Source organism: Rattus norvegicus, chromosome 2 (assembly GCF_036323735.1).
Source record: "Rattus norvegicus strain BN/NHsdMcwi chromosome 2, GRCr8, whole genome shotgun sequence".
NCBI lineage: Eukaryota > Metazoa > Chordata > Mammalia > Rodentia > Muridae > Rattus > Rattus norvegicus.
The window spans coordinates 5,271,677-5,296,742 of NC_086020.1; the positions used below are offsets into that span (position 1 = coordinate 5,271,677).

General features: G+C 41.6%; 1 non-coding gene across 1 annotated transcript; it reads right to left on the bottom strand.

The window, feature by feature from the left end:
• Nucleotides 1–13,383: 13,383 nt before the first annotated feature.
• On the bottom strand, nt 13,384–13,536 carry LOC134486011 (5.8S ribosomal RNA). Its single transcript, XR_010064542.1, has one exon. It is a non-coding gene; the product is annotated as a 5.8S ribosomal RNA (ribosomal RNA).
• Between the last annotated feature and the right edge of the window lie 11,530 nt (nt 13,537–25,066).

A 25,066-nucleotide genomic window follows, 5' to 3' on the forward strand; every position in this document is an offset into this window, starting at 1 on the left:
TTTCTCTTTTGTATAGAGGAAGGCAACTGATTTATTTGAGTTAATTTTATACCCAGCCACTTTGCTGAAGTTGTTTATCATCTTTAGTAGTTCTCTGGTGGAACTTTTGGGATCACTTAAATATTCTATCATATCATCTGCAAATAGTGATATTTTGACCTCTTCTTTTCCGATCTGTATCCCCTTGATCTCCTTTTGTTGTCTGATTGATCTGGCTAGAACTTCAAGAACTATATTGAATAAGTAGGGAGAGAGTGGGCAGCCTTGTCTAGTCCCTGATTTTAGTGGGATTGCTTCAAGTTTCTCTCCATTTAGTTTAATGTTAGCAACTGGTTTGCTGTATATGGCTTTTACTATGTTTAGGTATGGGCCTTGAATTCCTATTCTTTCCAGGACTTTTATCATGAAGGGGTGTTGAATTTTGTCAAATGCTTTCTCAGCATCTAATGAAATAATCATGTGGTTCTGTTCTTTCAGTTTGTTTATATAATGGATCACGTTGATGGTTTTCCGTATATTAAACCATCCCTGCATGCCTGGGATGAAGCCTCCTTGATCATGGTGGATGATTGTTTTGATGTGCTCTTGGATTCGGTTTGCCAGAATTTTATTGAGTATTTTTGCGTCGATATTCATAAGGGAAATTGGTCTGAAGTTCTCTCTCTTTGTTGGGTCTTTGTGTGGTTTAGGTATAAGAGTAATTGTGGCTTCATAGAAGGAATTCGGTAGTGCTCCATCTGTTTCAATTTTGTGGAATAGTTTGGATAATATTGGTATGAGGTCTTCTATGAAGGTTTGATAGAATTCTGCACTAAACCCATCTGGACCTGGGCTCTTTTTGGTTGGGAGACCTTTAATGACTGCTTCTATTTCCTTAGGAGTTATGTGGTTGTTTAACTGGTTTATCTGTACCTGATTTAACTTCGATACCTGGTATCTGTCTAGGAAATTGTCCATTTCCTGATGATTTTCAAGTTTTGTTGAATATAGGTTTTTATGGTAAGATCTGATGATTTTTTGAATTTCCTCTGAATCTGTAGTTATGTCTCCCTTTTCATTTCTGATTTTGTTAATTTGGACACACTCTCTGTGTCCTCTCGTTAGTCTGGCTAAGGGTTTATCTATCTTGTTGATTTTCTCAAAGAACCAACTTTTGGTTCTGTTGATTCTTTCTATGGTCCTTTTTGTTTCTACTTGGTTGATTTCAGCTCTGAATTTGATTATTCCTGCCTTCTACTCCTCCTGGGTGTATTGGCTTCTTTTTGTTCTAGAGCTTTTAGGTGTGCTGTCAAGCTGCTGACATATGCTCTTTCCTGTTTCTTTCTGCAGGCACTCAGCGCTATGAGTTTTCCTCTTAACACAGCTTTCATTGTGTCCCATAAGTTTGGGTATGTTGTACCTTCATTTTCATTAAATTCTAAAAAGTTTTTAATTTCTTTCTTCATTTCTTCCTTGACCAGGTTATCATTGAGTAGAGCATTGTTCAATTTCCACGTATACGTGGGCATTCTTCCCTTATTGTAATTGAAGACCAGTTTTAGGCCGTGGTGGTCCGATAGCACGCATGGGATTATTTCTATCATTCTGTACCTCTTGAGGCCCGTTTTTTGACCAATTATATGGTCAATTATGGAGAAAGTACCATGAGGAGCTGAGAAGAAGTTATATCCTTTTGCTTTAGGATAGAATGTTCTATAAATATCCGTTAAGTTCATTTGGCTCATGACTTCTCTTAGTCTGTCGACATCACTGTTTAATTTCTGTTTCCATGATCTGTCCATTGATGAGAGTGGCGTGTTGAAATCTCCCACTATTATTGTGTGAGGTGCAATGTGTGTTTTGAGCTTTAGTAAGGTTTCTTTTACGTATGAAGGTGCCCTTGTATTTGGGGCATAGTTATTTAGGATTGAGAGTTCATCTTGGTGGATTTTTCCTTTGATGAATATGAAGTGTCCTTCCTTACCTTTTTGGATGACTTTTAGTTGGAAATTCATTTTATTTGATATTAGAATGGCTACTCCAGCTTGCTTCTTCTGACCGTTTGCTTGGAAATTTGTTTTCCAGCCTTTCACTCTGAGGTAGTGTCTGTCTTTGTCTCTGAGGTGTGTTTCCTCTAGGCAGCAGAATGCAGGGTCCTCGTTGTGTATCCAGTTTCTTAATCTATGTCTTTTTATTGGGGAGTTGAGGCCATTGATATTGAGAGATATTAAGGAATAGTGATTATTGCTTCCCGTTATATTCATATTTGGATGTGAGGCTATGTTTGTGTGCTTTCATTCTCTTTGTTTTGTTGCCAAGACGATTAGTTTCTTGCTTCTTCTAGGGTATAGCTTGCCTCCTTATGTTGGTCTTTACCATTTATTATCCTTTGTAGTGCTGGATTTGTAGAAAGATATTGTGTAAATTTGGTTTTGTCATGGAATATCTTGGTTTCTCCATCAATGTTAATTGAGAGTATTGCTGGATACAGTAACCTGGGCTGGCATTTGTGTTCTCTTAGGGTCTGTATAACATCAGTCCAGGATCTTCTGGCCTTCATAGTTTCTGGCGAGAAGTCTGGTGTGATTCTGATAGGTCTCCCTTTATATGTTACTTGACCTTTTTCCCTTACTGCTTTTAATATTCTTTCTTTATTTTGTGCGTTTGGTGTTTTGACAATTATGTGACGGGAGGTGTTTCTTTTCTGGTCCAATCTATTTGGAGTTCTGTAGGCTTCTTGTATGTCTATGGGTATCTCTTTTTTTAGGTTAGGGAAGTTTTCTTCTATGATTTTGTTGAAGATATTTACTGTTCCTTTGAGCTGGGAGTCTTCACTCTCTTCTATACCTATTATCCTTAGGTTTGATCTTCTCATTGAGTCCTGGATTTCCTGTATGTTTTGGACCAGTAGCTTTTTCCGCTTTACATTATCTTTGACAGTTGAGTCAATGATTTCTATGGAATCTTCTGCTCCTGAGATTCTCTCTTCCATCTCTTGTATTCTGTTGGTGAAGCTTGTATCTACAGCTCCGTGTCTCTTCTTTTGGTTTTCTATATCCAGGGTTGTTTCCATGTGTTCTTTCTTGTTTGCTTCTATTTCCATTTTTAATTCCTTCAACTGTTTATTTGTGTTTTCCTGGAATTCTTTCAGGGATTTTTGTGTCTCCTCTCTATGGGCTTCTACTTGTTTATTTATGTTTTCCTGGAATTCTTTCAGGCATTTTTGCGATTCCTCTCTGTAGGCTTCTACTTGTTCTCTAAGGGAGTTCTTCACGTCTTTCTTGAAGTCCTCCAGCATCATGATCAAAAATGATTTTGAAACTAGATCTTGCTTTTCTGGTGTGTTTGGATATTCCATGTTTGTTTTGATGGGAGAATTGGGCTCCGATGGTGCCATGTAGTCTTGGTTTCTGTTGCTTGGGTTCCTGCCCTTGCCTCTCGCCATCAGATTATTTCTAGTGTTACTTTGTTCTGCTATTTCTGACAGTGGCTAGACTGTCCTATAAGCCTGTGTGTCAGGAGTGCTGTAGACCTGTTTTCCTCTCTTTCAGTCAGTTATGGGGACAGAGTTTTCTGCTTTCGGGAGTTTAGTTTTTCCTCTCTACAGGTCTTCAGCTGTTCCTGTGGGCCTGTGTCTTGAGTTCACCAGGCAGCTTTCTTGCAGCAGAAAAGTTGGTCTTACCTGTGGTCCTGAGGCTCAAGTTCGATCGTGGGGTGCTGCCCACGGGCTCTCTGCAGCGGCAGCAACCAGGAAGACTTGTGCTGCCGTTTCCGGGAGCTTCAGTGCACCAGGGTTCCAGATGGCCTTTGGTGTTTTCCTCTGGCGTCCGAGATGTGTGTGCAGAGAGCAGTCTCTTCTGGTTTCCCAGGCTTGTCTGCCTCTCTGAAGGTTTAGCTCTCCCTCCCACGGGATTTGGGTGCAGAGAACTGTTTATCCGGTCTGTTTCTTTCAGGTTCCGGCGGTGTCTCAGGCAGGGGTCCTGCCGCTCCTGGGCCCTCCCCCACGGGAGCCCAGAGGTCTTATACAGTTTCCTCTTGGGCCACGGATGTGGGCAGGGGTGAGCAGTGTTGGTGGTCTCTTCTGCTCTGCAGCCTCAGGAGTGCCCACCTGACCAGGCGGTTGGGTCTCTCTCTCACAGGGTCTGGGCCAAATCAATAATTTCTACAGGTGCATTTAATAGTCTTTGTTTATTAAACTAATCAAAATCTATGTTGTAGTTATTTGAAGGGAAAGAATTTTATGAATCACGTGATATCAACTGAATAAATATGAAAATTATGTATGTAAAACTTTACCAATGTTAGTTTCAACACAAAAGTATAAATTTACAATTTAATAAACAAGGAACTAATTGATCAACCAAATGTTAACAACTAACATTCATCTATATATGTAATAGAAAATAATATTTGAGATATAAAATTAAGACTTATGTTAGTAAAATTATGCATAAGTTATTTTACTTAAAAAGAAAATCTTATGATCGTATTAATACAGCTAGAAAACATTAAGAAAAAAATTAATACTCTTAAAATGGGATACACATGCACACAAATTTAGAAAAGTTTGATACATATACATTATATTATAGTGTCATTTCAAAAGTTAGAAGTATCATTGTGTTTGTTGTGAATGAAAGGAAGATGTTTCAGACCATAAACAGAAATAAAATTTTCTGGAATTTTACATAAATAAAAAGCATTTAGAAACTAAAATTTTTAATAACATCTCCATCATAATTATATGAGTATGTTCCTGCCTTCTTGCAATGAACATTGAATTGATATCTATTGTATCAAGAAAATTGTGATAGCTGTTCTGAACAGAGAATGAAAAGCTGTCCTCTGGACAGCTCATGGTTATCACACTCATGAACCCACAGCACCTGTGTTAACACAATACTTTCACATGATCAAGCCAGCTAGAGTCAGGGCTTAGATGGGGTGACCAACCCTTGCCAATGCCATATTGAGGTGCTTTTGACGTTTGATGGCTACTTGTAAATGAAGAATCATTCATTTTTTGGGGGGGGGTATTGCCTTGGTAATTTGCTTGTGCTTTAATAGATTCCCTTCACAAGTGACACTAGATTCTGATTCTTTGATGAGATCTAAAAGGTAAACAGATGAAGACATGGTGTCAGGAGATGTATTATAGGAAATCTGGTGAGATTTGGTAAATAGACTGTAGAGTGCATACAAGTATATTTCTTTATATAAAAAATAAAGAAAAATACGAAAGGACAAATGTTTACTTAATTAACAGAAGATAGAATATCTCTATAGACAAATTCTAAATAGCTTATATACATAAAGCTAGAAATAATAGATGAGTTTAAAAGATGTACAAATTTTGTTCACTGTTTAAGAGATCATCGTAAGAGATCATGGGAGAGAATGTAATGTATTCTAATATACTTTCAAATGTAAAAGATTATAACTTTAGCTTAGTAATAAATACAAGGTTTTTCTCCGACTGAGATAAAGTACAATCAGTTTGAGCTAATTTCTCCCTGTTAAATTATACACATTTCCTCAGAAAAACAACCTTAGAATAACTACTTTTAGTCCCCCAAAGTCCAGGGAATTGGGGCAAAAACTCTTCAATGGTTTCTTCAAGCTGTACATAATTATATTTATATTTATTACTAAACAAAAATTATGATCTTTTACATTGGCACAGAATTTATTTGATACAAATTTAGATTTTAAGATTTTCTTTAATATAAATTTCACATTGATTTAAAATTAATATTGTTTCTCTGATGTACACGTATTGTGCCTATACAACACACTTCAGCATAGATGGCTTATACCCAGTCCTTTTCTGCTATTAAAAAATGAAGCTGAGATGATTAAGCACGTAAGTTTAAGGCCAAATAGCAAATTCATGTCTCTAAGTTTATTGTTAGACTGCTTTCATGATAATTTATTATGATAATTAATGGACAACAGTCCAGATTATGTATATAGTTAGATGGTTTGTAAAAAACACCAGAAGTCCACAAAATATGACATTTAATGTTCTTTAACTTTTATTGAGACATGTCCACTCCCACCAGCTCCCCTTTGGTATATTCAAAGAAGAAACTGAAAATCTCCACCTCCACGTGAGGTGATTTATTGTGGCAGACAGACACTATGCAAAAATTGCTCCAATTCTTCTACAGACTAATTACTCTCCAGAAAAGGAAACATTGCAGAATAAGTTGGCTGAAAATTTCTGCCAAGCCAGAATGATTAGCCCTTAAAAATTCAGTGTTTCAAAACTCTTTCTGATGATCCTAGGCCAGAAGCCTGAAGACTTGCTCTCACGTGTTGCTCACAGGGGACTGTGCAAATAGAAAATTGTCACTATAACCTGTCTCAGTTCTAGAAGTCATGCTAGGCTTCCTATATTTACAGATATACAGTTCATTCTCAGATTACTGGTGGGGTTGAAAACTTTGTATAATTTTATAACCCACTCAGACAATTTAACTTTGAGAATACATGTTTAGTTAGCTAGTTATCAGATAATACATAAGCTAGAAAGGACATAACAGATTTTAAGCCTTTTAAAAGCTAAAATATATCTAAATGTTCTGTTTAACTGATAAAAGTTGGGCTGGGTGTTATGTACATCTTATACTTTTAAATTACAAAATGATAATACTTGTGCTCAACTTATATTTGAGAAAAAAGTTTCTGTTTTTTTTTAATTAAAAGGGTAAAAGAGTAGATTGATGTCATTATTAAGGTGAAGGGAGGTACAGTATAGAATCAGGCCTGGCATTGGATAAAAAGGAAGGATGGGTGGGAGAAAAGTTTTAGAGAGGCAGAGGAAGCCAGAGTGAGAATGTGAGAGCACAGAGAACATGGCAATAGATGTTTAGATGTCTCTCTGTACATATTACAGGTTGTTATGACTATTCTCAATGGATGGGTGTGTACAGGACTCTGTGCCATCTAGATTGGCAAATTATATAGTATCAATTGCATCAGAAAATATTGTTTGATGTGTTCTTTCATAAGGCAACTTAATTGAGTTTAGGAAGAGTGTATGGTGGCCAGATACATGGGCCTACCAAAGAATCGGGATGTGTTTGCCTGGTGTGGTGTTAACCCAACCAAGAGGGCTGTGGATGAGGGAGGAACAGCCTGACAGGGAGCCATGTTGGGGAGAATAGTGTGTCAGAAAGTAGATGGGGGCAGCATGGAGCCACTGAGATAAATTATTGCTATTTCCAATGGCACCAGAAAAATTAAGGGAGTGAGACAGCTAGGGTATAACTGGGAACCAGTTCTGTTGGGTTTTTTTTTTCTGTTTGTTGTTTTTATTTTTATTGCAGCACATATATTGTGTGTCGAGTGTCCTGAAGGGAAATATGCTTAAGTCCTTAAGTATGAAGTGATTTATTGCATCATGGCCACATATAACCATGATAGGATACTAAAGACAAAGATAGGAGAGTGAGGATTTTTAATTTCCAAGAACATATAGGATTTTGGTGTTACTCAATCATATGATTTTTTGGGTAGGATATATACCTTGTGATCTAGACTAATAGATGAATCACAGAAAGAAAAAAGGTGGAAGCAGAGTTACCATTAAAGGTTTTTGGGGCCTGGGAATCAGATGCAAGGGACAGAGAGACTACAAGGCCACAGAATGTGTGGCTTATCAATTATATTGAGAGGTTACAAAGGAAATGGCAGGTTTGAGGAAAGCAGCCAGTTAGACAGGACTGTGATTTAACACTTCCCTGCTTATGAAAGAAAATTCAAAAATCACATCCAGCTGGAAAGTCTTATGAATACTATGAAGTAGCTATTAATGTGGGAGCCAGGACTGCCCTAGACTGTGTGAAAGACCTGGACAAAACAATAACTGGAACACTTGTTCTATGCCCTTACCCAGGATCAAACTTGTCAAGGCCTGTCTGATGCTGAAGCCAATGTCTTAAAGGAGTCAAGGTTGAGGGAAGAGACTCTTCCCTTAGGTTGTGGTTATCAGTTCTTAGGCAGCTGTAACTGTGCTATCCCATGTTCTTTTCGTCAGCATTGTCTGACTTAATCATTTGCTGACTTAGTTGTTCCCCATGTACAACCACCAGTACCCCCAGGACTGCAAATTATAAATATGATTCTACAATTTCTAATAAAGTGCAAATAAATTTCAAGCACTCATCACAAAAATGTTTACTAACAGCAGTCACATTTTAAATCAGACAAACTAAAAATAAATTGAACACCATGTGCTCCAGCTGTATATCCTCTGGACATAACCCCAAGACACCAAATTACTACAGAGGTACTTGTACAGTTTCACCCATTGTTTCTTAGTTCCCAGCAGGGAGGAAATGCAATTCATATGAATCCTAATGGGGTGACTGCTCTGCTTTTCCTATCAGTTATTTTGCTATACTGCCACTATGCCATCCTCATCATGCAATCCTAGATAGCACAGTGATCTACGACTCCAGATATAATGTTTGACGATGTAATTGCAAATATTGGAAGAGAAATGATGCCTTATATACTGCTATATATTTATTTAAATGTCCCTGTTTGTTTTATTCCAGAGACTGTGCTGCTAAAGGTATATACACACTTCTCCCTCATTTCCTCTGCTGAAGGCTATGTGGCTCTGTTTTACTTCTCATGTGATAAAGTATCACATTCTCTACACTATTTCAAGAGATGTATCACTCTTACTCTTTTCTCTTTAAAGAGTCTAAACTGTCCTTATAACAAACTATGCTGTTTATATAACAGGCAAACCGAGAAATATCAAGTGTGCTTCACAAGGTAAGTATGCAAAATACGGTTTTATAGAATTCCTTGTAATGCATCTACTCCTATTTTTTTTTCTGGTCTATTCAGGTGTCTTTTATAATATCCACCTGCTTTTTACCTATGGAAAATTACAAACAAAAGCAAAAACAGAAAACAATTAAAGTCTATTATCAAATCTTAAGCAAACATTCATCACTCTAGGACTGGGAAATTGCTCAGAGGGTAGAAACATATGGACCTGGGTGTGAATATTCAGCATGTATACATAATGCCAGGCATAGGGGATAGCTACACATAACTATTACCTCTGAATCCTGAGGGCTCACAGACCAGTTCTCCAATCCCACACTGAATTTCAAGTTCAACAAGAGAACTTATGTCAAGAACAGTGAACAGCACTAAAGAAGACACTGGAAATCCTTCTCAGAACTCCAAAAACACATGCACAGCTGGATAAAGTCACACAGTTACAGGCATGCACCACACACTCACATTCACCAACATTCTTACAACACACAACACCACAGATACATAGAAAATGGTTAAGGGACTACAGGGTAATTCTTAATTTGCTGTTGTCACCCAGTATTTATCTTAAATACTGATAATAATCAAGAAAAGATAAAGCTGAAGAGAGTTTATCCATAGTTTTAACTTTTGCTATATTTTAATTTAATTAAAATGCTTTTGTAATTTTATGGGATTCTAGAATCACCCAGGAAAAAACTTTTGAGCACGTCTGAGAGAGAGAGACTGGAAGAGATATACTGCAAAGGCCCTCCAGTCAGAAGGTGGAACCCAGATGCCCTTCAACAGAGGAATGGATACAGAAAATGTGGCATATTTACACAATGAAGTACTACTCAGCTTTTAAAAACAATGACTTCATGAAATTCCTAGGCAAATGGATAGAACTAGGAATTATCATCCTGAGTGAATGAACACAGTTAGTATATACTAGTCCAAAGCTTGTAATACCCAAGATACAATTCATAGACCATATGATGCTCAAGAAGTAGGAAGAACAATATGTGTACACTTCAGTCCTTTCTAGAAGGGGGAACAAAACACTCAAGAGGGAGGGGAATATAGGGACACACTGGAGCAGAGACTTAAGGAAAGGCTATCTAGATGCTGCCCCATCTAGGGATCTATCACATCTGCAGCCACCAAACCTAGTCAGTATTGCTGATGCCAAGAAGTCCTTATTGATGGGAGCTTGATGTAGATGTCTCCCTAGAGACTCTGCCAGAACCTCACTGATATAGACAAGCATGCTTGAAGCTAACCATCGGACTCCATGAAGGAGTGAAGGAAGACCTGAAATGGTTTGCAAACCCATAGGAAGAACAACAATATCAACCAACTTGACTTACCAGTGCTCCCAGGGATTAAACTACTAACCAAATAGTACTCATGTAAAAGCCTAATGCTTCAGTTGCATATGGAGCAGAGGATGGCATTGTCTGGCATCAGTACGAGGAGAAGCCCTTGGTCCTGTGAATGTTCCTTTCTCTAGTGCAGGGGAATGGTATGCTATTGAGGTGCGAGTGGGTGGATGGGAGGAAAAGCATCCTCATGAAAGCAGGGGGTGGGTTGTGGGAGAGTGGGTAACTCGGCAAAGGAATAACATTTGCAATGTAAATATATAAAATATCAAGTTAAAAAATGTTACCACTGCTCTTAATAACCCTATATAAGTTTTCAAAATCCACTTGCCAAAATTCTTACTACGTCTGTTTTGTGTTCACACATGGACTATGATGGATTAACACCATATCTGGGAATATCTTCTCAATATTAGACATAACATCTGAATATGTGATTATTTATATCCATTTTTTGTTCAAGAAGAATCCGATGCCAAAGAAAATTTCCTTTTTGATTAGTATGGTAATTATATTCAAAATAAGCCAATAAAATAAAGGATACCTGAGTGTATACACATTCACATACATATTCATTTATATGAATATGTGTGTATATATGTATACATGATGTAGGCCTCCTTCACAGGGCATCTAGGCCTTAACAGTTCCCTCAGGCCTACACATTGCATCTAGGCCTTCATGTTTTCCCTAGCCCTTTAAGAGCCAGCAGCTTTGCCCTCTGAGCCATCAGTCTACAGAGGAATTCATAGAGAAACCCTGTCTGAAAAACTAGGGGAGGGAGACAAACAGATTAACAGATTGATTGCTCTCTCTCTCTCTCTCTCTCTCTCTCTCTCTCTCTCTCTCTCTCTCTCTGTGTGTGTGTGTGTGTGTGTGTGTGTGTGTGTGTGTGTGTGTGTGTGTGTGCCTGGCTCAGCACTGAAGCAAAGCATGCTAGGGCAGTAGCAGTATTTCCCTGACAGACCTTCAGGGACATGCATATTCTCCAGCCCCACCCCACCCCCTCTTAGCTAGCTCCTGTCCACCCCTCCCCCTTCCCCCACATACAGGGAGTAGGCCTCCTGTGTGTGTGTGTGGGGGGGGGGTGGAGATGGAAATATCTCTTGAGAGAGAGTTCGGGTCTCCCAAACAAATAAATGACTAGAAACTTCATTTATTTCCTTTATTTCATTGAGCATACCGTGGAAGAGGGAAAAGGAACAGGGAAACTAGGCCAACTGGTAGAGCTCCTTCCATTTTGTTTCAAAAAGGAAAAGTCAAAGAAACAACACTACCTGGTTTTCGTGAAAGGAACAAAATGGTAAAAGTTGAAACATCGGCTCGCCACTTAATACTTTGGCTTTTAATAAAAGGGCCAACAGATCTACCTCCTATTTGGTAAAAAAGAGAATAAAAACCCACAAAAACATTCTGTCAGCCAACTTCCCTTTAAACCTCTGTTAAACAGGAAGACTGGTTTTTTTTAAACATCATTTTAAATATTTAAATATGTATTTGTGTGTGTGTGTCCCTGTGTGTGTGAGTGCCTGTGTGTGTGTGTGTCTGTCTGTCTGTCTGTCTGTCTGTCTGTCTGTCTGTCTGTCAGTGTCTTCTGTATGGAGAGGATGTGCTGTAATACTCGGGGCGGGGTGGTCCAGGGCCCACGGGTGTTGCCACACCGCCTCCCAAGTCACCTTCCCCGCAGTGCCTTCCCTGCATGGCCTTCCCAGAGGTCCCGTAGCCGGTTTTGGCGCACCACCACAGTGGAAGGACGCCCAGTGTGGCCAGTCACCGACGCGGGGGGGGGGGGGGGGGAAGGCATTACCCACCAACCCTACCCCAGGTCCCACCTAGGCTCCCACACCGCACCCCGCGCCCGCCCCGGGAGCGCCCGCCGACCCCCCCCCCTGCATTGGGAGGAGCGGGGATGGCGACAGCTGGACGCGTGGAGGGGGAAGATAGTCGCGCAGGTGGAGAGGTCTGGAGGAACGGGGAGCGGGAAAGATCCACTGGGTTCACTGGCCCAGCCAAACATGTGCAGCCGGGTTGAATCCTCTGGCGGACTGCACTGACCCCACCAGTTTACCTCTTAACGATTTCACGCCCTCTTGAACTCTCTCTTCAAAGTTCTTTTCAACTTTTCCTTACTGTACTTGTTGGCTATCAGTCTCCTGCCAGTATTTAGCCTTAAATGGAGTTTACCACCCTCTTTGGGCTGCATTCCCAGGCAACCCGACTCTGGGAAGACCCGCGCCCGGCGCTCCTGGGTCCGCTACCGGCCTCACACCATCCACAGGCTGGGCCTCGATCCGAAGGACTTGGGCCCCCCACCAGCGGCGCCGGGGAGTGGGTCTTCCATATGCCACATTTCCCGCGCCACGGCACGCGGCAGGGATTCAGCGATGGGCTCTTCCTTGTTCACTCACCATTACTCAGGGAATCCTGGTTACTTTCTCTTCCTCCGCTGACTAATATGCTTAAATTCAGCGGGTCGTCACGTCTGATCTGAGGTCACTGTCGAGAGGGGAAGGAGGAAAGGAAGGCGCGTGTGCTGCCTCGGGCGGATGGACGGAGAGGAGAGAGAGAGGGTGCCGGGGTCCCAGGCCGGGGCCTGCGACCTCTCTACCCCGGCCAGCTCCCACATCCCGGGGGCAAGTCGCGTCAGCGCATGGACGCCACGGTGTCCCTCTGGCTGGCGCCCGAGCGGTTGGCCCCCGGCAGAGGGAGGGGGGAGGAGAGGTACCTGAGACAGGCCCCCGCGGGTGAGGTATGGCCCCCACCCCATCCGACGCTTGCAGGTTACTCTCTCTGCATGCACTGGCGGGTGCACAGTGGTGGTGGATGCACCGAACCCATGGGAAGGGCCTGCCTCCCACCAGATCGGAGGCACGATGACCGACCCCGGAGACGCAGCCCCTCTGGCGCCCAGGCACCCGACCGGCCCATGCCGACGCGTCCACATGGTGGGGAGAGCGGGTGAGGACGGGAGCGGGAGCGGCGGGGCTAGCAGGAAGGAGCCACAAGGAGGTTGGCCTGCGCGCGGTGCCAGTGGATGGGGAGGATGAGGCCCGCTCAGACCAACCAGGCGTGGACGAACGCTGGACACTGCCCATGTCTGTCCTTCGGGAGATGGACGGCCAAGGGGAGAGGCCCTGCGAGCAGAGTCCAAGCCGCGCGATGCGCCCATACCCCAACACCCCCCCCCCCGTCCCGCAGCGGCAGCGAAACCGCAAGAGGGCGGCAATTGATCCTCAAGTGATTCTCAGACAGGTGTAGTCCAGGGAGGAACCCGGGGCCGCAAGTGCGTCCGAAGTGTCCATGATCAATGTGTCCTGCAATTCACATTAATTCTCACAGCTAGCTGCATTCTTCATCGACGCACGAGCCAAGTGATCCACCGCTAAGAGTTGTATGGCTATGTGGGGTGTGAGCGGACTTGTATGGGTGCTAACACTGGCACAAGCTCCCCCGCCCGCCCCTGCTGCACCGGAAGAGAGGGGCCAATGGCAAGGCGGTTCCACCTCAGGCCGGCCAACGGGAAACTAAAGGATACATGTGAAAAGAAAAAAATGACAGGGTCGGGATCAGAAAGACGGGAAACAAGGGACATGGGACTCCGCTCGCTAACCCAGCACCCGGCGGTGTTGGGCAAGGGAGGTGCTGGAGGCGGCAGGGGAGGCAGAGGAGGGTGCACGGAGGTGTGGGTGGAGGCAGAGGAGGGAGGGAGAGAGAGAGAATGGAGGAGATCCCTCAATGGACCAGACCTGACACCCTCCCCGCACCGCTCCATAACAATCCCTGCTTTTCCCGAAATGCTCACTTGGCTTGCAGGCTGTGGCACGGGCCACGATGGCGACCAGGACACAGGGACACCCCTCCCGGTGAGAGGAGGGACTCACACAGGCCCAAGAAAGGACCAGACACCACCTCGGCCTTCTCCATTAATGATCCTTCCACCAGTTCACCTACAGAAACCTTGTTAAGACTTTTACTTCCTCTAGATAATCAAGTTCCACCATCTTCTCAGCCCTCCCACAGGGCCATGGGCTGATGAGGCCTCACTAAACCATCCAATCAGCAGTAGCGAAGGGCTCTGTGTACAAGGGACAGGGACTTAATCAAAGCAAGCTTATGACCTGCACTTACTGGGAATTCCTCTTTATGGGGAATAATTGTAATCCCAGATCTCCATCACAAATGCGGTTCAATGGGTTACCAGTGTCTGCAGGCATACGGTAGGCACCTGCTGAGCCAGTCAGTGTGGTGCACATGCAGCCGAGGACATCTAAGGGCATCACAGACCTGTTATTGTTCAATCTCAGGTGGCTGAACACCACTTGTCCCTCTAAGAAGTTGGGGGACGCCGACCGCTCAGGGGGTCGCATAACTAGTTAGCATGCCAGAGTCTTCTTCCTTATAGGAATTAACCAGACATATCGCTCCACCCACTAAGAACAGCCATGAAGTGAGAAAGGGAAGCGAGAAAGACCTATCAATCTGTCAATCCTGTCTGTGCCCAGGCCGGGTGAGGATTCCCGTGTTGAGTCAAATTAAGCTGCAGGCTCCACTCTTGGTGGTGCCTTTCCGTCAATTCCTTTAAGTTTCAGCTTTGCAACCATACTCCACTGGAACCCAAAGACTTTGGATTCTCAGAAGATGCTTGACTATCATGGGAATAACACCACCACGAACCCAGTCGGCATCTGTTTAGTTATGTACCCCCATTTGTTTTACTTTTTCTTTCTCCATTTCTCTTTCTTTTTCTTTCATTAGGGGAGGGGATTGTTTTAATTCACATTTTAAATATTATCCCCTTTCCTGATTTGTCCTCTAGAAACCAGCTATTATTTCCCCTCATGCCTCCTGTTCTATGAGGGCAGTTCCTCAGTCACCCACTCACTCCTTCCAACCTGCCCATTCTGACAGTTCCCTACACTGGGGCATCAAGCCTTGACAGGACCAAGGGCATTTGCTCCCATTGGTGCCTGAAAAGGACATCCTCTGCTTCATATGCAGATGGAGCCATAGGCTCATCCTTGTGTATTCTTGGGATGGTTGTTTAGTCCATGGAAGATGGAGGGCAGGGGTTTGGTTGGTTGATATTGTTCTTCTTATGGGGTGGCAAACCCCTTCAACTACTTCAGTTCTTTCTGTAACTCCTCTCTTTGGAACCTTGTTCTCAGTTCAATGGTTGACTGCAAGCACTCTCCCTTCTTCCCTCCCTCTCTTCTTCCCTCCCTCCCCACACCACTCTATGTTTGTATGTTTGTGTGTTTGTGTGTCTCTGTGTATGTGTGTGTGTGTGTTTCTGTCTGTCTGTGTGTCTGTCTGTATGTCTTTCTAAGTGAATGTCACTTTTCTTTTCTTAGATAAAGTGACGAGATAAGAGTCTTACCCAAGCTATTCAAATATATCCTTTAGGCTGAGGCCAGAGTATTTTTTCCCTCTGTTCTACTATTTATAGACCTAATACTAGGAGCTTCTAGCCTCCATGTAATCCAACCTTCCAAGCTGACTGATTCAATATGGTTTCTCTTGGCATCTTCATGAGATGTTCTGCTTGGACTCACATTAACTTGGACAATGTGTTACAATCTTCTGGATCCTTCTAATTCTCCAGCTTTTTCTGTTTTCCCCAGTGAATACTTTGTTCTCTCAGAACCTGAATCTGTAAAACCATGTCCAGAAAACTTCCGTAAACCCATGCCACACACCACAACTTCTCTTTCTTGCTCTACTTCTCTCTGTCTTTCTTTTGTTTAGTTTTGTCTCTCTTTCTCTACTCTTGTGCATTCTCTTATTCCTAAGCTGTTCTCATGTGAATTGGGCACATTTTATCTGTGATACATTCTGTCAGTTTTTTCTTTGAATTAGTACTTTATCTGGCCCTCAATTATATGACACTTTCAAACATGGCTACTTCCTTATATAAACTAACCTTACAATGTACAATCATTTTGCTAATATATATCTACCTAGTTCTTACCTGGACCTATTGGTTGTAAAGAATTAACCTTTCAGGATGCCTATATTTATGGCAGAATCTTTCTGACCTTTCATATATGATGTCCTGTGTCTCAAAGATGAGGGTATTAGAATAAAATTATTTTACACATTTTGAAGAACGTTGAAAGATTCAACTTAAGTCTTATTTTATGATCCCATTACCAGCCATCAGTCCAAAACACAAAATCACTAAAACAAATCCTAGTTACATCAGGTAGGGTGGGAAGATATCCCAGTGATTAAGCAGGCAGGAAATGTTAGAGAGACATGGGAAGAAGATTGTTTATTGGTCTATATTTATCGCTTGCTCAGCCTGTGTTTTTATAAAAGCTAGAACAATAAACCCAGGAGTGGGACAACCTACAGGGAGCTGGGCCCTCCAACAAAATTATTGATCAAGAAAGTGCCCACAGGCTTTTTCATAGGACAATCTTATGAACAATTTTTTCTCAGTTAAGATTTCTTCTTCCAAGTTATCTCTAGTTTTATATCACATTGATAAAAAACCTTCCTATATAGTTTGTAGGTGAGAATTTGTGGATGTATATCTCTAAGCTTCTGTATTGAAGTGATATCATTAAAAATTTTACAAAAGAATGGCTAATAATAACCTCTGTGTGTGTGTGTGTGTGTTTCTTTACTCCCGCAGGCTTTCGCCTGATTCTCGGTACAGTGTCAGTGCGGGCATTGGGCATTGACAGTGTATGTCAGTGAAATTATGTGTGTATATGTGTTTCTGCATGCCCACAGATATTATATGTATCATAATAGGGTATTAAAGAGGACAATGACTTAATCTAAAGAAATGCTTTAGATTATAGCACACACCAGCAAGAAAACATTCCTTTTTTTGGCATGGGGTAGCAATTGGGCTTGCAACAATAAATTATGAAATATACTAGGAAGGGTGAAATAGCTCAGTAGGTAAAGATATTTGTTGCCAAGGCTGTTAACCTTGGTTTGGTCCTTGGGACATACACAATGGAAGGAGGAAATGAATGCAATAAATTGTACTCCGTCATCCTGTATCCCTGTACATATGTGTGTTCCGTTTCTCCCATTTCTGAAGCAAGAAAAAAATTACATAAATGGAATTTCTGCCTAGTATTACAGAGCAACAGAACATAATATTGAGAATTAACAAAAGAATACAAACATAGGTCATATGAAGGCAACTTGGTCTTACAGAGATAAACTAAACAACTCCTGGATAAAATAAGTTCAGACTCATGAACATGTATTACTCAGACTGGTGAATCAAAAAACTTAAATATGGGGCATGTAGATTCCAGAGACTTTTCCACAGTGGAATTGTGTAACCAGGGTGACCAGACAATAGCACTTGTATTTGTATCACTTAGATTTATAGGGACCTTTCCTTGCATGGTAGAGGAATAGGCATCTACACTGAAATGTACTGTATATAACTAGAGAAATAAAACAGAATGTTCTCCTTTATAACCAAATCAGGAATACGACTAGGAGATTCCAGGTTTCTTAGTCACATCATGAAATAGAATCAAGTGACCTTGTTCCAATATGATATTCTTCGTTCTTTCTGAGATATGAGTTAGAGGATGAAAGAAAATACCCCAACAACTTGGGTTTAGGGTAATATACTAGTTAAAAATGTCAGGTGTATGAGTCCAAGGGGATCTGACATCCATCAGGAGTCCTGGAATACTTCCACTGGACTCTCCACAGTGGTTGCCTGTGTAGGATTTAGTTGCTGAATCAGCACTCATTTTTCAAATGTAGAAGACATCAAAATATAGACAATAGGGATCATGCTCATATTCATTTACAAAGCACCCCCACAAGATTTCTATTGTCTTACTTGGAAAGGATAAATTTAAAAGAGTAAAACAGTATTATTATACTCAAGGAAAAAGCTTGTGTCAAAGAAAGAAAACAATAATTATAGGCAAAAGTATGTTTTTCAATAGAGTGACTATAAGGAAAAGAAGTACACTTTAAGCAGCAATTGTTGTTATCTTCTTCAAATTCATGGAGCATGAATGTTATAAAATGAATGATAAGATAGAATAACAATGTACGGTTAGAAGCTAATTGAGAGAGGATCAGAAATTAAAATCAGGGCGGATCCCGGACTGCAGCAGCTCTCTGCTCCCAAACCCCGTGGGAGAGAGACCTCACCGCCTGATCAAGTGGGCACTCCTGAGGCTGCAGAGCGGAGGAGACCACCAACACTGCCCACCCCTGCCCACATCCCTGGCCCAAGAGGCAACTGTATAAGGCCTCTGGGTTCCCGTAGGGGAGGGCCCGGGAGCGGCAGGACCCCTGCGCCTGAGACACTGCCGGAACCTGAAGGAAACAGACCGGATAAACAGTTCTCTGCACCCAAATCCCTTGGGAGGGAGAGCTGAACCTTCAGAGAGGCGGACACGCCTGGGAAACCAGAAGAGACTGCATTCTGTGCACATCCAGGCGCCAGAGGAAAACACCAAACGCCATCTGGAACCCTGGTGCACGGAGGCTCCTGGAAAGAGCGGCGCAGATCTTCCCGGTTGCTGCCACAGCGGAGAGGACTTAGGCAGTACCCCACGAGCAAACTTGAGCCTTGGAACTGCAGGTAGGACCAACTTTTCCCCTGCAAGAAACCTGCCTGGTGAACTCAAGACACAGGCCCACAGGAACAGCTGAAGACCTGTAGAGAGGAAAAACTACACGCCCGAAAGCAGAACACTCTGTCCCCATAACTGGCTGAAAGAAAACAGGAAAACAGGTCTACAACACTCCTGACACACAGGTTATAGGACAGTCTAGCCACTGTCAGAAATAGCAGAACAAAGTAACACTAGAGATAATCTGATGGCGAGAGGCAAGCGCAGGAACCCAAGCAACAGAAACCAAAACTACATGGCATCATCGGAGCCCAATTCTCCCACCAAAGCAAACACGGAATATCCAAACACACCAGAAAAGCAAGACCTAGTTTCAAAATCATATTTGATCATGATGCTGGAGGACTTCAAGAAAGACATAAAGAACTCCCTTAGAGAACAAGTAGAAGCCTACAGAGAGGAATCGCAAAAATCCCTGAAAGAATTCCAGGAAAACACAATCAAACAGTTGAAGGAATTAAAAATGGAAATAGAAGCAATCAAGAAAGAACACATGGAAACAACCCTGGACATAGAAAATCAAAAGAAAAGACAAGGAGCTGTAGATACAAGCTTCACCAACAGAATTCAAGAGATGGAAGAGAGAATCTCGGGAGCAGAAGATTCCATAGAAATCATTGACTCAACTGTCAAAGATAATGTAAAGCGGAAAAAGCTACTGGTCCAAAACATACAGGAAATCCAGGACTCAATGAGAAGATCAAACCTAAGGATAATAGGTATAGAAGAGAGTGAAGACTCCCAGCTCAAAGGACCAGTAAATATTTTCGACAAAATCATAGAAGAAAACTTCCCTAACCTAAAAAAAGAGATACCCATAGGCATACAAGAAGCCTACAGAACTCCAAATAGATTGGACCAGAAAAGAAACACCTCCCGTCACATAATTGTCAAAACACCAAACGCACAAAATAAAGAAAGAATATTAAAAGCAGTAAGGGAAAAAGGTCAAGTAACATATAAAGGCAGACCTATCAGAATCACACCAGACTTTTCGCCAGAAACTATGAAGGCCAGAAGATCCTGGACAGATGTCATACAGACCCTAAGAGAACACAAATGCCAGCCCAGGTTACTGTATCCTGCAAAACTCTCAATTAACATAGATGGAGAAACCAAGATATTCCATGACAAAACCAAATTTACACAATATCTTTCTACAAGTCCAGCACTACAAAGGATAATAAAGGGTAAAGCCCAACATAAGGAGGCAAGCTATAGCCTAGAAGCAAGAAACTAATCATCTCGGCAACAAAACAAAGAGAATGAAAGCACACAAACATAACCTCACTTCCAAATATGAATATAACCGGAAGCAATAATCACTATTCCTTAATATCTCTCAATATCAATGGCCTCAACTCCCCAATAAAAAGACATAGATTAACAAACTGGATACGCAACGAGGACCCTGCATTCTGCTGCCTACAGGAAACACACCTCAGAGACAAAGACAGACATTACCTCAGAGTGAAAGGCTCAAAACAATTTTCCAAGCAAATGGTCAGAAGAAGCAAGCTGGAGTAGCCATTCTAATATCAAATAAAATCAATTTTCAACTAAAAGTCATCAAAAAAGATAAGGAAGGACACTTCATATTCATCAAAGGAAAAATCCACCAAGATGAACTCTCAATCCTAAATATCTATGCCCCAAATACAAGGGCACCTACATATGTAAAAGAAACCTTACTAAAGCTCAAAACACACATTGCACCTCACACAATAATAGTGGGAGATTTCAACACCCCACTCTCATCAATGGACAGATCATGGAAACAGAAATTAAACAGAGATGTAGACAGACTAGGAGAAGTCATGAGCCAAATGGACTTAACGGATATTTAGAGAACATTCTATCCTAAAGCAAAAGGATATACCTTCTTCTCAGCTCCTCATGGTACTTTCTCCAAAATTGACCATATAATTGGTCAAAAAACGGGCCTCAACAGGTACAGAAAGATAGAAATAATCCCATGCGTGCTATCGGACCACCACGGCCTAAAACTGGTCTTCAATAACAATAAGGGAAGAATGCCCACATATACGTGGAAATTGAACAATGCTCTACTCAATGATAACCTGGTCAAGGAAGAAATAAAGAAAGAAATTAAAAACTTTTTAGAATTTAATGAAAATGAAGGTACAACATACCCAAACTTATGGGACACAATGAAAGCTGTGCTAAGAGGAAAACTCATACCGCTGAGTGCCTGCAGAAAGAAACAGGAAAGAGCATATGTCAGCAGCTTGACAGCACACCTAAAAGCTCTAGAACAAAAAGAAGCAAATACACCCAGGAGGAGTAGAAGGCAGGAAATAATCAAACTCAGAGCTGAAATCAACCAAGTAGAAACAAAAAGGACCATAGAAAGAATCAACAGAACCAAAAGTTGGTTCTTTGAGAAAATCAACAAGATAGATAAACCCTTAGCCAGACTAACGAGAGGACACAGAGAGTGCGTCCAAATTAACAAAATCAGAAATGAAAAGGGAGACATAACTACAGATTCAGAGGAAATTCAAAAAATCATCAGATCTTACTATAAAAACCTATATTCAACAAAACTTGAAAATCTTCAGGAAATGGACAATTTCCTAGACAGATACCAGGTATCGAAGTTGAATCAGGAACAGATAAACCAGTTAAACAACCCCATAACTCCTAAGGAAATAGAAGCAGTCATTAAAGGTCTCCCAACCAAAAAGAGCCCAGGTCCAGACGGGTTTAGTGCAGAATTCTATCAAACCTTCAAAGAAGACCTTATACCAATATTATCCAAACTATTCCACAAAATTGAAACAGATGGAGCCCTACCGAATTCCTTCTATGAAGCCACAATTACTCTTATACCTAAACCACACAAAGACCCAACAAAGAAAGAGAACTTCAGACCAATTTCCCTTATGAATATCGACGCAAAAATACTCAATAAAATTCTGGCAAACCGAATTTAAGAGCACATCAAAACAATCATCCACCATGATCAAGTAGGCTTCATCCCAGGCATGCAGGGATGGTTTAATATAAGGAAAACCATCAACGTGATCCATCATATAAACAAACTGAAAGAACAGAACCACATGATCATTTCATTAGATGCTGAGAAAGCATTTGACAAAATTCAACACCCCTTCATGATAAAAGTCCTGGAAAGAATAGGTATTCAAGGCCCATACCTAAACATAGTAAAAGCCATATACAGCAAACCAGTTGCTAACATTAAACTAAATGGAGAGAAGCTTGAAGCAATCCCACTAAAATCAGGGACTAGACAAGGCTGCCCACTCTCTCCCTACTTATTCAATATAGTTCTTGAAGTTCTAGCCAGAGCAATCAGACAACAAAAGGAGATCAAGGGGATACAGATCGGAAAAGAAGAGGTCAAAATATCACTATTTGCAGATGACATGATAGTATATTTAAGTGATCCCAAAAGTTCCACCAGAGAACTACTAAAGCTGATAAACAACTTCAGCAAAGTGGCTGGGTATAAAATTAACTCAAATAAATCAGTTGCCTTCCTCTATACAAAAGAGAAACAAGCCGAGAAAGAAATTAGGGAAACGACACCCTTCATAATAGACCCAAATAATATAAAGTACCTCGGTGTGACTTTAACCAAGCAAGTAAAAGATCTGTACAATAAGAACTTCAAGACACTGAGGAAAGAAATTGAAGAAGACCTCAGAAGATGGAAAGATCTCCCATGCTCATGGATTGGCAGGATTAATATAGTAAAAATGGCCATTTTACCAAAAGCAATCTACAGATTCAATGCAATCCCCATCAAAATACCAATCCAATTCTTCAAAGAGTTAGACAGAACAATTTGCAAATTCATCTGGAATAACAAAAAACCCAGGATAGCTAAAGCTATCCTCAACAATAAGAGGACTTCAGGGGGAATCACTATCCCTAAACTCAAGCAGTATTACAGAGCAATAGTGATAAAAACTGCATGGTATTGGTACAGAGACAGACAGATAGACCAATGGAAGAGAATTGAAGACCCAGAAATGAACCCACACACCTATGGGGACTTGATTTTTGACAAAGGAGCCAAAACCATCCAATGGAAAAAAGATAGCATTTTCAGCAAATGGTGCTGGTTCAACTGGAGGGCAACATGTAGAAGAATGAAGATCGATCCATGCTTATCACCCTGTACAAAGCTTAAGTCCAAGTGGATCAAGGACCTCCACATCAAACCAGACACACTCAAACTAATAGAAGGAAAACTAGGGAAGCATCTGGAACACATGGGCACTGGAAAAAATTTCCTGAACAAAACACCAATGGCTTATGCTCTAAGATCAAGAATCGACAAATGGGATCTCATAAAACTGCAAAGCTTCTGTAAGGCAAAGGACACTGTGGTTAGGACAAAACGACAACCAACAGATTGGGAAAAGATCTTTACCAATACTATAACAGATAGAGGCCTTATATCCAAAATATACAAGGACTCAAGAAGTTAGACCGCAGGGAAACAAATAACCCTATTAAAAAATGGGGTTCAGAGCTGAACAAAGAATTCACAGCTGAGGAATGCCGAATGGCTGAGAAACACCTAAAGAAATGTTCAACATCTTTAGTCATAAGGGAAATGCAAATCAAAACAACCCTGAGATTTCACCTCACACCAGTGAGAATGGCTAAGATCAAAAACTCAGGTGACAGCAGATGCTGGCGAGGATGTGGAGAAAGAGGAACACTCCTCCATTGTTGGTGGGATTGCAGACTGGTAAAACCATTCTGGAAATCAGTCTGGAGGTTCCTCAGAAAATTGGACATTTAACTGCCTGAGGATCCAGCCATACCTCTCTTGGGCATATACCCAAAAGATGCCTCAACATATAAAAGAGACACGTGCTCCACTATGTTCATCGCAGCCTTATTTATAATAGCCAGAAACTGGAAAGACCCCAGATGCCCTTCAACAGAGGAATGGATACAGAAAATGTGGTACATCTACACAATGGAATATTACTCAGCTATCAAAAACAACGAGTTTATGAAATTCGTAGGCAAATGGTTGGAACTGGAAAATATCATCCTGAGTGAGCTAACCCACTCACAGAAAGACATACATGGTATGCACTCATTGATAAGTGGCTATTAGCCCAAATGCTTGAATTACCCTAGATCCCTAGAACAAAGGAAACTCAAGACGGATGATCAAAATGTGAATGCTTCACTCCTTCTTTAAATGAGGAAAAAGAATACCCTTGGCAGGGAAGGGAGAGGCAAAGATTAAAACAGAGACTGAAGGAACACCCATTCAGAGCCTGCCCCACAGGTGGCCCATACATATACAGCCACCCAATTAGACAAGATGGATGAAGCAAAGAAGTGCAGACCGACAGGAGCCGGATGTAGATCGCTCCTGAGAGACACAGCCAGAATACAGCAAATACAGAGGCGAATGCCAGCAGCAAACCACTGAACTGAGAATAGGTCCCCTGTTGAAGGAATCAGAGAAAGAACTGGAAGAGCTTGAAGGTGCTCGAGACCCCATATGTACAACAATGTCAAGCAACCAGAGCTTCCAGGGACTAAGCCACTACCTAAGGACTATACATGGACTGACCCTGGACTCTGACCCCATAGGTAGCAATGAATATCCTAGTAAGAACACCAGTGGAAGGGGAAGCCCTGGGTCCTGCTAAGACTGAACCCCCAGTGAACTAGACTATGCGGGGAGGGCGGCAATGGGGGGAGGTTTGGGAGGGGAACACCCACAAGGAAGGGGAGGGGGGAGGGTGATGTCTGTCCGGAAACCGGGAAAGGGAATAACACTGGAAATGTATATAAGAAATACTCAAGTTAATAAAAAAAAAGAAAAAAAAAGAAAAAAAAAAGAAATTAAAATCAAAGCTGCTCAGAGCATCAGAGAAGCCTGTGGTAAAACCAAATCTGTAGCAACACAATTGTAAGCAATACCCATTATGGAAAAGTAAAAGACAATTCAAAAGGCATATTAGTGTATATGATGGACACTTTTGTCAACTTGGATTTAGATGCCTCTAAATCTGGAGAGGTTTGTCTCCTATTGAGAAGGCAAAATGTTGTTCCCCTTCAGAAATATGAAGTAGATTGAATAATTTTACCCTCTTTGTCCTAGTAAAAAAAATAAGGCCAGAAAATAATTTAAATTGTAAACATGTGTGTGTGGGGCTGTTTCTTTATTAAATTATGTGTGAATATTTGCCTGCATAGGGTTGCCTGTGGAGGCTAGAAAACGAAGGGTATTGGGTCCCTGAAACTGAAATTACCAGTGATTAT